Raw genomic sequence first — 17,324 nt, 5'->3', positions numbered from 1 at the left:
GCATTTTTCTGTATTGCTGGGCACTGGGTTGTCAGGCAGCTGTGATAGGTGTCAGGACTAAAACAACGAACATGCACAGCCTCTGTCCATAGGAACTTACTTATTGGGGATTCACACAAATAAAATATGCACTTGGATTTGAGGGAGTAAATGATGTCATTCATGGAACACACAAACTGTAAGGAGAGAAGAATGAACATAGAGGATCACCGCATGTCATGACAGGCAGAGTAACTGAACATAGAGGTGAGTGGGAGAAGACCAGGAACCTCTGGTGGCCCAGAGGCAGGGTACACGGTTTATAAAAAGAAATGCCTGGCCAGGCACAGTGGCTCACGCCTGTAATCCCAGCACGTTGGGAGGCTGAGGCGGGTAGATCATCTGAAGTCAGGGGTTCGAGACCAGCCTGGCCAACATGGTGAAACCCTGTCTCTGCTAATAATGCAAAAATTAGCCAGGTATTGTGGCAGGCACGTGTAATCCCAGCTACTTGGGAGGGTGAGGCAGGAGAATCACTTGAACCCAGGAGGTGGAGGTTGCAGTGAGCAGAAATTGTGCCATGGCACTCCAGCCTTGGGCAGCAAGAGCGAAATTCTGTCTCCACCCCCACACACACACACACAAAATGCCTGCAGAGTTCAAAGACTGAAGAAAGTAAGTGCCCTGTGCATTTTCTAATAAAGAGGCTTTGTTGACCCTGGAAGGGACCGCTGCAGTAGAATAGTGGAGAAGATGCCAAACTGCAGGAGGCTGGAGAGAGAATGAAATGAACGAGGAGGGGAGCGTGGACGACTGTACCGCGGGTCTGAAGAATGTAGAAGATATAGGGAAATACTTAGAAGCAAACATGATGGTTGAGAGTGGTCATATTGATTGGTTAAAGATAGGACAGAAATAAATAAGTGTAAGTGCTGCTGGGGAAGTGAGCCGGTAGGATGCAGAATTTTCAGGTAGAGGAGAGAGGGATAAGCTAACTGAGGTAATGGCTGAGCTAACAGAGTACAGGTAGAATGGTTGGGCATGGAGGGAGATATATCTTCCCCTAGGCAAGGTGGGCACAGAGATAGGTGAATGCTTTTAGGAACGAAGGCAGAAGTGAGAGGGAACAAACTCAAATGTTATACTTTTTTCTACCATAATACCCAGCACCCTTTGCCTGGCACATAACAGATGTCTAGTAAGTAAGTGCAGAATAAATGAATTACACTTTCATATGGTGATGTAATAAAGAAAACTAAAGCACAATAGAAGTTTGAAATATGCTCTGTGGGAAGTGAAAGTTGCCCAGGAAAATATAGAAATACCAGGTGGTATTCCAATAGAGTTTGGCAACTATGCCTTTCAAATGAACTTTTAATGCAGTTATATGAGTTTCTCCATCTGTAGGAGAGTTGTTTGTGTAGGAGGAGAACAGAAGACGGTCTGGTGGATGATGATGTGGAATTTTTTTCCACAGGAGGTACGGTAGGAAGACAAAGTAGTAGAGTAATGGGAATACTGATAAAGACTGTCACACTAACCCAATTCATTCTTTACAATACAATGAAGAAAGGCAGAGTGGAGGTGACGAGTGATGGCTGGAGGAATGCAGTTTGGAATAAGTGTGTATGTATGTGATATTATAATCGAATATTTCGAAGCTCCAGCATGTCTAGGATTTGGCTGTGGAAGTGGATGGCTGACAATCCTGAGACTGACAAGATCATGCAACTTAGAGTTTGGAGTATGGGAAGGGGTGTCCTCATTGTCCTTTTCAACTCTCTTCTCGAGATACATGGTCATTTCACCATGAATTGTGAGTGTATCACACATAATTTATTACGAATAATCACTGTGAATTTTTTAATAATATAATTTAGCAACTACTATGTGCCAGATACAAAAATGATGGTGAAACTTAGAGAAAAAGCTTCAAAGTCTTCAGTAAAAGCAAAAGAGTGTGAGAAAGAAGTACAGGGTCACATGGCTGGATGTTGTCAGCCTCAAGGGAAAGGGTTTGTTTCAGAGGAGGAATGGTCTGGAACTGCACTGAGGGTGGAGAACACTGGTCTCTCCTCCCAACCCCAAGAAGCCTCCAACTCTGAGAAGCATCCCTTTGAATTGCTGGAGGTGGGAGGTGGGCAGTGTCTTTATAGAAGGCTCACTTAAGTCAAGGTGTGTAAGGTAGAGGATGTGGAGGGAGTTGATGAGAATGGAATGGTGTTCCAGAGAGAGTATGGTGCAGACATTTGGAGGCAGAATGGACTAAGAGAAAGAACGAAGAGAGCAGCTTACCTTTTGAGTGGAGTGTAAGGATGGGAGAGATGGAGGCATAATCTACAGGTTTAGGGGTAGGAAAGACGGTTCAAACCACCTGAAGAGGAGGGAGTCTGGGTTTAGAGGAAATAGCATATTTGTCACAATCCAGGACCTTCACCACACAGTCTTTCTAGAAAGAAGAATGAAGCCTCTTCTATCCGAGGGAGCATTTTAATTCAGGCTCCATTCTGCATCCTCTGCATGAATGCTGCAAAGTTTCCATATTTGTCTGTGCCTGTGTTTCCCCATTTCTTCAAAAAGAGAAAAAAGGGGAAACGCTTCCAAACTTTTATGTGGCTGCTAGAATTGTATGATCATTTTATATAAATATATATGAATATGCATAGTTTCTGAGAGAGAGAGACAGACAGAGAGCACTAACACAGTGCCTGGTATATAACAAGGACTCATTAATTAATGATGGTTGTTACTATTATCAGATTTCTATCTTTACTGAATTCCTGTCGATGTTACATTAATATTAGTGTATTCTTACCATGTCATAGTGAAGCATATTTGAACATGTCTGGCACGGTCACTGGTAAGTTGCTTTCTATGAACACATCTTTCCTGCCTCAAGGGTTGATGTGTGTGAGGCAATAATAAAGCAATAATATAAATTCTGTATACCAGAAGGAGGACTCTGCATACTCCTTTACCACTGCCCCATTTACCATGGTAGAATATAAGACATGCATCTTTTATAGTCTTATATTTATTTTTAGAGCCTGACCTGTTGCCTTATTTTTGCTCAAAAACATTGATAATTGAATTTTTTTTGTGTGTGTAAGCAAAAAATCAATTAAATATGATACTCTGGATATAATTCTTATATGGTAACTTTTTCAATTGAACATTTTCCCTAATACTAGTCCAGGCAGAATAAAAAACAATGTTCTTCGTTCTGGAAATGTGACAGTTTACTCATCCACACAAACATTTGGAAAATTTGCCCACATTTCTAGATCTTCAAAGTCTGAAGCTCTTTTTCCATTTATCTCATCCTAAACAAAATTTAAGTACAATGAGGAGGAGCTCTCAGTAATCTTTTTGTCCTTAGTGGCTTTCTGCTTTTCTTTATCATGGGCTGCACTACTAAAAATAAATTGGTACATTGTTGGCCAGCTCCAAAAGAATTGATGATTTAACAGTCAAATAATATGTTTCATAAAATAGTAATTACAGATCAAATAATTTGTTTTCACTCACTACAGAAAATGTAAAATGTTGCCAAACTGGCAACTGCCTAAACAAAAACAATATCAGTTCCAGAAATTCCACACGTATATATTATAATATGCAATATCTATCATCTTAACAGCTTTGTAACTAATGAACTCTAAATGGCTACATACTGTTATAATTTTGTATTTAGATTTTTCTTTTCTTTCTTTTTTTTTTTTTTTTTTGGAAACCGAGTCTTGCTCTGTCTCCCAGGCTGGAGTGCAGTGGTGCGATCTCGGCTCACTGCAAGCTCCGCCTCCCGAGTAGCTGGGACTACAGGCGCCTGCCACCACACCCGGCTAATTTTTTATATTTTTAGTAGAGACGGGGTTTCACCGTGTTAGCCAGGATGGTCTCGATCTCCTGACCTCGTGATCCGCCCGCCTCGGCCTCCCAAAATGCTGGGATTATAGGCGTGAGCCACCGCGCCCCGCCTGTATTTGGATTTTTCTATCCTAACTTTTCTTTAATAATTTGATCCACTGTTCAACAGCAATCAGCAAACATCTATTTACTCAGTAACATTCATCAAGCCTTTCCAAGTCATATAACATTATTGCTTCCTACCCTAAAGAAATCTATCTGAAAACATCACTCATAGCTGAACAAATCAGTGCTGGAGCAAAAACTAGAATTCTGATTTTTGGCTCCAGTATATTTCCATGACCTAAACTTGTCTCTTAAACACTGACTACTTGATTACAAGTCCAGATTCGGCAGAACACTGATCATGTTTTTCTGCTGTTGTTAGGACATTTGTTCAAATGACTGGTCTAAATAGTCCATATTAAGGCCTCTCCACAGTAATAGCCTTCCTAGATATAAAGGATCACGGGGGAGAAAATGAAGACAGATTTTTAAAAATTTTGTTTAAGCCCAATTTTTCTTCTTCTATATTGCTTTCAGCACTTGAGGCACATGAATACTTTGTACGACCTTTTCTCTGAATGGAAAATGAATTCTCCTGCACTCAGCATATCAAATCCTGAGAGACTTTCCTGGACCGACTTTGGCCACCTCAATTTCTGAAATGTTATACTGATTACTTCTTTAAGATATTGTTTGGCCCAAGGTCATGTAACATATGAGTTCATTCTGCGCATGAAGCTCCCCAGAGAACAACGGTACACAATGTCAGTTTGGTTATGGCATCTGAAAACTCATAAGAGCAGACTTTCATTAAAAGCAGTATTACCCCCAGCCCTTGCCTTCTGAGAATTCACATATGAATAATTAGGAGTCTGTAAGTAGGGGCCTACCTGTAGTACATATTTCTCCTGTTTTTGAAGTAAACGGATATTTCTATAAAGTTTCTCAAACATTTTCTACTTTTTCATCATTGTCAAGTCATTTATTTTTTTGAAGTTGAGCTTTACATTTACTTGCATATTTGGAGTTTATAGCCCTGTTGTTTTGTTTTAAATTACAAGATGATAAAAATAAATCTTTAAGTCCTTTCCTAAATTCATCAGTTAATTGTAATCCAATCCTATATAAAGAAAAGTATTATTTATTGCCTCTATATTCATCATTAAAAGAAATACATATAAAATTAAAAGGAGCATGCCAGTTAAAAACCAAGAAAGAATACTGGGCTTCTGAGCTTAACAGGGAAATCTATTATCAGACTATTTTAATCATTTTCTAATTGTGCGTATGAAAGACTGACAGAAATATACGTTGTCTTTACTGAGTGCTGGGAGTATGAGTTGTATGATCATAAAATTATAGTCTTAAATATTTGAGACAGACAACTTTCACAGCTAGTTTGCATTTAAAAAGTAATTGTGATTGTATTAGTCAATTTTGCGTTGCTATAAAGGAATACCTGAGGCTGAGTGATTTTTTTTTTTTTATTTTTTATTTTGGGAGGGAGTCTCACTCTGTCGCCCAGGCTGGGGTGCAGTGGCGCGATCTCGGCTCACTGCAAGCTCCGCCTCCCGGGTTCACGCCATTCTCCTGCCTCAGCCTCCCGAGTAGCTGGGAGTACAGGCACCCGCCACCACGCTAGGCTAATTTTTTTTTTTGTATTTTTAGTAGAGACGGGGTTTCACCATGTTAGCCAGGATGGTCTCGATCTCCTGACCTTGTGATCCACCCGTCTTGGCCTCCCGAAGTGCTGGGATTACAGGCGTGAGCCACCGCGGCCGGCCAAGGCTGAGTGGTTTATAGGGAAAAGAGATTTATTTTGGCTCACAGTTCTGCAGACTGTACAAAAAGCATGGCATCAGCATCTGCTTCTGGTGAGGCCTCAGGAAGCTTACAATCATGGCAGATGGTGAAGGGGGAGTTGGCCTCTCAGATGGCGAGAGAGGGAACGAAGTGCCAGACTCTTTTTACCAATCAGACCTCCTGTGAACTAATACAACCAGAGCCCACTCATTACCACAGGGAGGACACCAAGCTTTTCATGAGGAACCCACCCCTATGATGCAAACACCTCCCACCAGGCCCCACTTCCAACATTGCGGATCACATTTCAACATGAGATTTGGAGGGCACAAATATTCAAACTATACCAATGATCAAGACAGAACTCATATTCTTTGATACATTCTTGATTTGTCCATTTATTTTATTAGAAGAATTTTTGTTGAATATGAGGGTACCTTACATAAAGTATGCACTAAATAAACTGAATAAAATTGACAATATGCAAGGTCAAAGACAAAACATAATGGCAGTATTATACTATATAGAAATCTACTTAGAGAGTTAAATAATGTAGTATTGTAAATATGTATCTTTTAATACACAATGTCATAAAATGCACGAATACCCATATATTAACCAGACTTTTTTTTAAATGGTCTCATTCTGTTGCGTAAGCTGGAGTGCAGCAGTGTCATCATGGCTCACTGCAGCCTTGACTTCTGGGCTTGAGAGATCCTCCTACCCCAGCCTCCCAAGTAGCTGGGACTACAGGCACACACAACCAGGCCCAGGTAATTTTTTTTTTCATGGAAACAGGGTCTTGCTACATTGCCCAGGCTGGTCTCAAACTCCTGGGCTCAAGCAATCCTCCCTCCTCAGCCTCAGAAACATTTTGGTTGCAAACAGCTGTAACCACATTCAAGCTAAAGGAATTGGTTTTTTCACACATTGAGATTTAGGAACAATGCCACATCTCTCAGCACTGTTTGCATTTGCTTAGCTTCATTCTCGAGCAGGCCTTTTCCCTATGGTGCCAAGATGGCCTCTGCCATCTCCATCGATCACTTGTTCCAAGTAAAAGCAAGAGAGACCTATCTTGCCCCAATATTGGAATATTATAATCTCGTAGAGGGTCTATGATCCTAATACGATTCCATGCCTACCCTTGGACTCACAACTAGAGTAAGGAATATAAGGAGCCATGGTTGATGAGATTAGACCTGGTCAATTGCTCATGCTTGTAGTCAGAGGCAGCAGTTTCACAATTAAAAGAGGTGGTTGGATTAAAAAAAAAACAGAGTGTTACTACATTCTTTCTGTGACTTTAACAAAAAGGTAAATGGCCACTGTAGTGGATATTTTGCCCATGGGTGAGACGGAAGTAGGGCTTTGAGTGGTCATAGCAGGTAGAAAATTTTATGGAAAACAATGCCTAATAAAGAAAGAAAGATGTGGAGAAAGCTAGTGCTTTACAGAACTTCCTGGGGTGAAGGAAATCTTCCATACTTATCCAATATGGTAGCAACATATTGAGCACTTGAAATGTGGCTCATGTAACTAAAAAACTATATTTTTAGTTTTGTTTAATTTAAATATATTTACATTTAAATAGCCACAGTGCAGCCTTCCTCATAGTGACTTTGAAGAGTCAGTCTATACGTATCTTTACAATAAAGTCATTGCTCCTTTTAGTCTTTATTAGTCCTTTGAATGATATTATAATTAAACAAAAACCAAAATCCAGCTTTTGAAAAGCTACTATTCCTCATTCTTTCAGAAATTGAACAGAAAATAGCTATAGATACTATGAATATTCTTCAATATTCATTTTTTATTTCAAAAAAATCTGGTAAAATGAAAGAGCATATTATAAGTAATTCAAAAATTTGATTATTCCAATGTGATTGTTTCCATTGTACCATGTTGGACAAGCACTGATACAAAAAATTTTAATATAACATGAAAATGAAATCAAACAGTAAATTTGCTATAAAGTGTGCTTACATTGAATTATAACATCTTTTGTAGTTTTCTTTTCAAATTAAAAATATACGACTAATTTGAATCTCGTGAAATATTATAATCCTTGTCCTGAAAAAAGCAGGCTGACCTTGGGGAAATTTTAATAGTGATAAGATTGAGATAATTGTAACCAGTTACTCTTTAATAATCATCATTTTCTAGATATGTGCTAACCACATGTACGCACATTTCCTTATCTAATTACATTTGAACTTTACAATAACCCTTTATCTTAGGATCATTTCATTACAAGAGATAGTTGCCTGTCATTGAAACTAGCTTAAACAAAACAAAAGAAAGAAATCTAGTGGAAGAAATAGGACAGCTGACAGGCCTTGCCTAGGAAGCCTCCTGAATGCTGGCATGAAGGTTTGAGGTCCAGGAACTAATGTTTCACTTATTGTTCATTTGTGGCCTCCTGATGTGTCATCTCTGCTTTTACTCCACATAGTTTCTTTGTTCCCCTTATTTTCATTAAACATTCTTTCCTGTTTACTTAAACCTCTGCAGAGAGGGCAGCCTGAATGTTGAAATTCCACCTCATCTTGCAGTTCAGTCACCTCACACCAATTTACTTCCTTGCCTAGGAAGCCTCCTGAATGCTGGCATCAAGGTTTGAGGTCCAGGAACTAATGTTTCACTTATTGTTCATTTGTAGCCTCCTGATGTGTCATCTCTGCTTTTACTCCACATGGTTTCTTTGTTCCCCTTATTTTCATTAAACATTCTTTCCTGTTTACTTAAACCTCTACAGAGAGGGCAGCATCTGCAGCATCTACAATTGAAGGAGGTGATGAACCAGGCAAACGTAATACCTTGGATCTTGTAGGTCAGAGGTCCACGCCTGGTCCAGTCCTCTCTGCCTGGGGTACAGGGATAGGAATTTTATGCTCAAAACATGGAACCTAGAGAGTGAGGACCACATTCTTTAAGAAGTACCAATAAAAAATGGGTGAGGAATGAGCTTGGTTCAGCCAGTGAATTAGATAACATGATTCTGATTTTAAATTTGAGGAAACAGTCTCAGAGAAGTTCAAATCTTAGTCTGGCTTGTGATCAGACAGACCAAAGTATGAACCCTGACTTATCTTTCAGTATCTGTGAAACTTTTGGAAAGTTACTTACCCTTTCTGAATGTTCAATTATGTTGTTAGAAAGCGAAAATAAAATGCAACCCACATAAAAACGCTTAGCATTTACCCAACTAGAAGCATATAACCCACCTCCCACTTTTTACCCCCTGCCCCACAGTCAAAGGCCAAGGGGAGAGATGGCCTTGTCTATGAATGCACTTAGACGGGCTTCAAAAGTGTGGATTACAAACCAAAGAAGGACAGAGCTGCAGAAAGCTGGGTGCCCTGCATGAGAGATTTATAGAGGTTTGATGTTTGTTTTTTTACCCTTGAGAGGAAAAAAGCATCAGAAATGAAAATTAGTATATATAAGAGCAAGCTAGCAGTAACATTGATTAACCTCTGTTATTTTCTTTGCTCTGTGTAATGACATCCCTGCCTTTTCCTACAATAGCCAATGAATTTTCCATGCAAGCAAGGTCTTGTTTATTATTTTCTTTTGTTGTCATGTGAAAATCCAACAAATGACATTGCATTCCTCATGTGGAAGTAAGAAGTTTCTAGATGCTGCAAAGAGAAAAAAGAGTTTAGAGAACTTGTCAATTCAGAGTCAGGGAATCTGAAATTCACATAAATGCAGGAGGGCTACTGGGATTTTCCACCAGTGTGGTATTAAACCCATTTTATCTAGATCTTAAAATGCAGAGATAATTCAGCTTATTTCACGATTATGCATAGTAATTAATTAAAGGTAGATAACTGACAGAAGGCAAATTGGAAAGAAAATGGTGTTTGGAGCCACAAAGATCTGGGTTCAAGTTCTACCTCAGCTACATAGAACTATGTAACCTTGGGTATTTTGCTTAAATTATCTGAGACTCAAATTTTTCATTTCTCAAATTGAGATATTAGTATTGATCTCACAGGAGTATAGTAAGTCTTCACTTAATGGCATTGACAGGTTCTTAGAAACTGCAACTTTAGGCTGGGCGTGGTGGCTCATGCCTGTAATCCCAGCACTTTGGGAGGCCAAGGCGGGTGGATCACGAGGTCAGGAGATTAAGACCATCCTGTCTAACATGATGAAACCCAGTCTCTACTAAAAAAAAAAATACAACAAAAAAAATAAATTAGCCGGGCGTGGTGGCGGGCGCCTGTGGTCCCAGCTACTCGGGAGGCGGAGGCAGGAGAATGGCGTGAACCCAGGAGGCGGAGATTGCAGTGAGCTGAGATCGCGCCACTGCACTCCAGCCGGGGCGACAGAGGGAGACTCTGTCTCAAAAAAAAAAAAAAAAAAAAAAGAAACTGCAACTTTAAGTAAAATATTGTACTATATAACAAAACCAATTTTACCATATGCTAATTGATATAAATAAGAGTTAAGTTCCTATGGCATACAGTATGTCTTTTCACTTAAAGTTGCAATTTCAAATAACCTATCAATGACATTAAGTTATGACTTACTATACATGTAATGTGCCTAAGACATTATGTTTTATGTGAACATTGAGTGATATTTGATGCCCAGAGCATGGGCCCTGGAGTCAGACTCCCTGGGTGAGCTTTGTAACTATGTGGCCTTGAGACACTTACTCCCTGTATTAGAGTCCTCTGGATAAACAGATTGTGTGTGTATGTGTGAGTGCGTGTGTGTGTGTGTGTGTGCACGTGTATGTGCGCGTGCGCATATGTGTGCATGTGTGTGTGTACACATGCATATATATAAGAAAATTTATGATAAGGAATTGGCTCATGTAATTATGGAGGCTGAGAAGTCCCAAGATGTGCAACTGACAAGCTAGAGACTTGGGAGAGCCAATGGTGTAGTTCCAGTGTGAGTCTGAGGAGCCAATGTTTCAGCTGAGTCTGAAGACAGAAGACACCAATGTCCAAGCTCAAACCGCCAGGCAGGAGGAGTTCTTTCTTATTTGCACAAGAATCAGCCTTTTTGTTCTACTTAACAGACTTTCTGGTGATTAGATGAGGGCCACTCACATTAAGAAGGACAATCTGCTTTAACTAGTCTACTGATTGCAATGTTAATCTCATCAGAAAACACCCTCATGGAAGTACCCCGAAGAATGTTTGATCAAATGTCTGTGCACCCCATGCCCAGTCAAGTAAATGCATAAAATCAACCATCACACCGTGTATGAGCCTCATTTGCCTCAGGTAAAAGGGCAAAATGATAAAAATAACCTTCCTAGGGAGTTATGAGAATCCAGTAAATCAACAGTTATGTATTTTACAATAGTACCTGGTATATGATAAGCACTATGTGTGGATATGTTGAACTAAATACATAAGTAAAACTGAGGAAAAGGAGCTGCCTCCCAGAGGTGTTCTCCCATCCCTGTTTGTCTCAGGGAATAACTAATTTAGTTTTTTCATCTCATTTAATGTTTGAGTTTCACATTCAGTCAATAATCTTATAAGCTATTTCTTCCCCTAAATATATTATTCTGTTCAGAAAAACTACTTGATTTCATTATAAGTAGAGTAAACAAACAAGCAAAAAACCAAAAAACCCTTGTTGATTGGCATTCCAAGTGAGAAAAGCAAAAAAAAAAAAAGCTGCTTGTTTTTAAAAATTAAAATATCATTGTATTGCCTATTGCCTTTTAGAAATTACATATCCCCAAATAATACAAGTGAAATGGGGGAAAATTAACATAGATTTTTTTCTCTATTATTTGGAATCGGATTTGCAGATGAGTTAACTATATTCTAAATACAGATATCACATAGGACGAAAAGGTTAAAAAAAGGTCTCTGTTCTTTTCTCCTTCCTTAAACATTATGCATCAAAATATTTACATGTTTTCAAGATGTGTCTTATCAGATATTCAATCTGTATATATTCATAGTTTTAATGGACTTTCATGGATATCCTTTCCATAAGTGATGATTAAAAATCTCAGCTTAGGTGGTAGTCTGTTTTTACTACACAAGCGGAGCACCGAGTTTATTTAAATCTCCCAGGCACTTGGTCATGGATGTGGCTGAAGGACTATGGCTCAGATGGGTTGTGTAATATCAAGGGACAGAATGGCCAATAAACACTACCTCTTCAACTGGATTGCCCAGGAGGACATTGGGACTCATCAAGGAAGCAACAAAACCCAGAGAGAAGAGAGAAGAGTGAGACAGGGCAGCTGCCCACCTGGGATTCGCATGGAGCCAAGGAAGGCTTCTCACCACAGGGAAAGTGTGAGTGAGCAAGAGCCCCCAGGAGCCCATACTCTTGCCATGGATCTCTGCAATCCTGGGCACAGGAGATCCCCTGACCCTCTCTCTCCAGGGCCTCCAGACTGACAGAGCGCTGTGCGGAGTCTGGGCAGAGCTGCCACTCAGGCACATATGGAGTCTCAAGGGCCTTGGGCTCCTGAGCATCCCAGGGTCAGCTGCCATAGCTCTGCCAGCAGGTGAGGCCAGGCCCTCTTGCATGCTCCCAAGATACATGCTGCTTTCACAGTGCTGAGGAACACACAGACTATAGGCCTTACCTTCGCCACACCTTGCCAGCCAAAGCCCACGGGCCCAGGTCCCCAGCGCAGCCAACACACCCCTGCCGGAACACTTAGGCTAGTAGTGACTCTGCACTTCCCTGGGCCAGAGCTCCCAGAGTTAACTGACAGTTCCGCCTTTTTGCTGCTGCTGCAGCCCCCACCCCTACTGCCCTGAGGCTGCAGAGGGAGTAAGTGATGAGCCTAAGGACTATCATGTGTCTCCAACGCAGTGCAGCTGCCATGCAGAAAAGCAGCCAGACTATTTCCCATGTGGATTCCTGCCCCTGCTACTCCTCACTGTGCAGGGCCTCCCAACCTGGACCCCAGCACAGTCATCCTGCCCCTGCCTGAGCACTTCAGTCAGTGGTGGCACTGCTTTTATCTGGAGAGGAAATCCCAGAGACGACCCAAAGGCTCTCTACCATCTCAGCTGCGGGGATATTGCCCTTGCTGCCCTCGGGCTGGGGAAAGAACAAAGATCCTGACTGTTTTGCTGGTACCTTCAGCATGCTGCAGCTGTCATACAGAGAGGAATCCAGTCTCTTTTCCCTGTGAACCCCTGACCCCCTGCTCTACACCAGGCAGGGCCCCTGGATTGTGCCTGCCGTGCAGCCACCCCACCCCCAGCTGATCATTCCCATTGGCAGTAGCTTCATGTATCTCTGGGGTGGAGTTCTCAGAGGCAACTGACATCCCTCTGACACCACTGCTACAGCGGTACCTGCTATTGCTGCCACCAGGTTGGGAAAGAACAAAGAACCTGAGTGCCTTATTACACCTCCAGCATACCACAGGCACTCAGGTTCTTTGCTCTTTCCCAAAGAGGCCAGACTGTCTTCCCTGTGAGCCCCCACCCCCTGCTCACCACCAGGCAAGGCCTCCAACTTGGGTGTGTGACATAGCCACTCCACCCCAGACTGATCATTTTGGTTAGCAGAGGCTCTGCATTTCTCTGGGTTGGAGCTCCAAAAGGTAAGTGTAAGGCCCTCTAACATTGTCACTGCCAAGGTCCCTGCCCCTGCTGCCTGCAAGCTGGGGAGTGAACAAATAGCCTGAGCTGAGCCCTCACTCATTCTATGAGGCCAGCATTATTCTGATACCAAAACCTGCCAGAGAAACAATGGAAAAAGAAAACTTCAGGCCAATATCCCTGATAAACATAGATGCAAAAATCCTCAACAAAAATCCAGCAGCACATCGAAAAGCTAATCTACCACAATCAAGTAGGTGTTATTCCTAGGATATAAGGTTGGTTCAACATACATAAATCAATAAATGTGATTCATTGCATAAGCAGAACTAAAAACAAAAACCACATGATCATCATAGAAAAGTCTTTCAATAACATTCAACATCTTTTTGTGTTTAAAAACCCTCAACAAACTAGGTATTGAAGGTACATAACTCAAAACAATAAGAGCCATCCGTGACAAACTCATAGCCAGCATCATACTGAATGGGCAAAATCCAGAAACATTCCCCTTGAGAACTGCAACAAAACAAGGATACCCACTCTCATCACTCCTAGCCATTGTAGTACTGGAAGTCCTAGCAAGAGCAATCAGGTAAGAGAAGGAAATAAAAAGTGTCCAAATAGGAAAAGAGGAAGTTAAACTATCTCTGTTTGCAGATAATATGATTCTATACCTAGAAAATCCCAGTCTCTGACAAAAGGGTCCCAGCTCTGATAAACAACTTCTACAAAGTTTCAGGATACAAAATCAATGTCCAAAATTCAGTAGCATTTCTATAAACCAATAACATCCAAGCTGAAAGCCAAATCAAGAATGTAATCCCATTTGCAATAGCCACAAAAAGAATAAAATACCTAGGAATACAGCTAACCAGGTAGGTGAAAGATCTCTACAATGAGAATTACAAAACACTACTGAAAGAAATCACAGACAACTCAAACAATGGAAAAACATTTCATTCTCATGAATAGGAAGAATCAATATTGTCAAAATGACCATACAGCCCAAAGCAAATTGCAGATTCAATGCTATTACTAGCAAACTACCCATGACATCTTTCACAAAATTAGAAAAAAACATTCTAAAATTAATTTGAAACCAAAAAGGAGCCCAAATAGCCAAAGCAATCCTAAGCAAAAAGAACAAAGCTGGAGGCATCACACTGCCTGTCTTCAAAATATACCACATGGCTACAGTAACTAAAACAGCATGGTACTGGTCCAAAAACAGTAGGCCAATGAAATGGAATAAGGAAGCCAGAAATAAAGCTGCAAACCTACAACCATCTGATCTTTGACAAAGCTGACATCAACAAGCAATGGTAAAACAGCCCTTCATTCAATAAATGGTGATGGAATAACTGGCTAGCCATATGCAGAAGATTGAAACTGGACCACTATATTTTACCATATACAAAAATTAATTTAAGGTGGATTAAAGACATAAATGTAAAACCTAAAACTCTAAAAACCCTAGAAGAAAACCTAGGAAATAACCTTCTCAACATCTGCCTAGGAAAAAAAAATGGCTAAGTCCCCAAAAGCAATTGCAACAAAAACAAAAACTGGCAAGTGGGACCTAATTAAACTAAAGAGCTTATTGAGAGCAAAAGAAACTATCAACAGAGTAAACAGACTAGAGAATGGAAGAAAATATTCACAAACTATGAATGCAACAAGAGTCTAATATCTAAAATCTATAAGGAACTTAAGCAAATCAAAATGCACACACACAAAAAACCACTCCATTAAAAAATGGGCAAATGACATAAACAGACACTTCTCAAAAGAAGACATACATGGGGCCACCAAGCATAGGAAAAAATGCTCAGTATCACTAATCACTAGGACAGTGTTAATCAAAATCATAATGAGATACCATCTCACACCAGTCAGAATTACTATTATTAAAAAGTCAGTAAATAACAGATGCTGACGAGGTTGTGGAGAAAAGGGAATGTTTATACACTGCTGGTGGGAATATAAATTAGTTCAGCCACTATGGAAAGCAGCCTGGAGATATCACAAAGAGTTTAAAATAGAACTAGCATTTGACCCAGCAATCCCATTACTGGATGTATACCCGAAGGAATATAAATTGTCCTAACATAAAGATAAACACAATCATATGTTCATTGCGGCACTTGTTCACAATAGCAAAGACATGGAATCAATGCAGATGCCCATCAACGGTGTACTGGATAAGGAAAATGTGGTACATATAAATGATGAAATACTACATAGCCATAAAAAAGATTGAAATCATGTCCTTTGCAGCAACATCGATGGAGGTGGAGGCCATTATCCTAAGTGAATTAATGCAGGAACAGTAAACCAAATACTGCATATTCTCACTTATAAGTGGGAACTAAACATTGATTATAAGTTTCATCATGTATATGTACCACATTTTCCTTATCCATTCCACCATGTGTGGGCATCTGCATTGATTCTATGTCTTTGCTCTTGTGAACAAGTGCTGAAATGAGCATGAGTGCATTTGTCTTATGTTAGAACAATTTATATTCCTTTGGGAATATAAATTGGACACAAAGTAGGAAACAATAGACACTGGGGCCTACTTGAGAGTGGAGGGTGGGAGCTGGGTGAGGATTTAAAAACTACCTATCAGATATTATGCTGATAACCTCAGTGACAAACTTATCTGTGTACCAAGCCCCCATGATACACACTTTTCCTATGTAACAAATCTGAATATGTACACCTTGAACCTAAAAGTTGGAAAGAAAAAATAAGAAATTAATCCCCTCCACAAATGTGCATCAAAACCTCTTGCCTCCTTTGTGATTGGAGCATGTGGGTTGCTATGGGGTCACAAATGACTGCATGGAAAAAGATAGCGATATTGTTATAGATAGGGAGCTCATTTCTAAAAACGTTTAGGATATTTCTTTCTAGGGGTCAAGACTGAAATGTCATGGCCTTCTCTCCTGATATGAGGACATTGGGACGATAGGTAAATTCTTCTAAAGTTTATACAAACAAAATGTTTCAAGACTCATTTAAAGACTTGTTCATTTTATTTTTATTATTATTATACTTTAAGTTCTAGGATACATGTACAGAACGTGCAGGTTTGTTACATAGGTATACATGTGCCATGGTGGTTTGCTGCACCCATCAAGCCATCATCTACATTAGGCATTTCTCCGAATGCTATCCCTCCCCTAGCCTCCTACCCCCTGACAGGCCCCAGTGTGTGATATTCTCCTCCCTGTGTCCAGGTGTTCTCATTGTTCAACTCCCACTTGTGAGTGAGAGCATGCGGTGTTTGGTTTTCTGTTCCTGTGTTAGTTTGCTGAGAATGATAGTTTCCAGCTTCATCTATGTCCCTGTAAAGGACATGAACTCATCCTTTTTTATGACTGCATAGTATTCCATGGTGTATATGTGCCACATTTTCTTAATCCAGTCTATCATTGATGGGCATTTGGGTTGGTTCCAAGTCTTTGCTATTGTGAATAGTGCTGCAATAAATATACATGTGCATGTGTCTTTATAGTAGGATGATTTATAATCCTTTGGGTATATACTCAGTAATGGGATTGCTGGGTCAAATGGTATTTCTGGTTCAAGATCCTTGAGGAATTGCCACATTGTTTTCCACACTGATTGAACTAATTTACACTCCAACCAACAGTGTAAAAGCATTCCTATTTCTCCACATCCTCTCCATCATCTGTTGTTTCCTGACTTCTTAATGATCACCTTTCTAATGCATGAGATGGTATCTCATTGTGGTTTTGATTCACATTTCTCTAATGACTAGTGATGATAAGTTTTTTTTTTTCATATGTTTTTTGGTCACACACATGTCTTCTTTTGAGAATTGTCTGTTTACATCCTTTGCCCACTTTTTGATGGGGTTGTTTCTTTCTCGTAAATTTGTTTAAGTTTCTTGTAGATTCTGGATATTAGCCCTTTGTCAGATGGATAGATTGCAAAAATTTTCTCCCATTCTGTAGGTTGCCTGTTCACTCTGATGATAGTTTCTTTTTCTGTGCAGAAGCTCTTTAGTTTAATTAGATCCCATTTGTCAATTCTGGCTTT

Source organism: Pan paniscus, chromosome 11 (genome assembly GCF_029289425.2).
Source record: "Pan paniscus chromosome 11, NHGRI_mPanPan1-v2.0_pri, whole genome shotgun sequence".
In the NCBI taxonomy this organism is placed as follows: Eukaryota; Metazoa; Chordata; class Mammalia; order Primates; family Hominidae; genus Pan; species Pan paniscus.
This window is presented reverse-complemented; position numbering follows the sequence as displayed.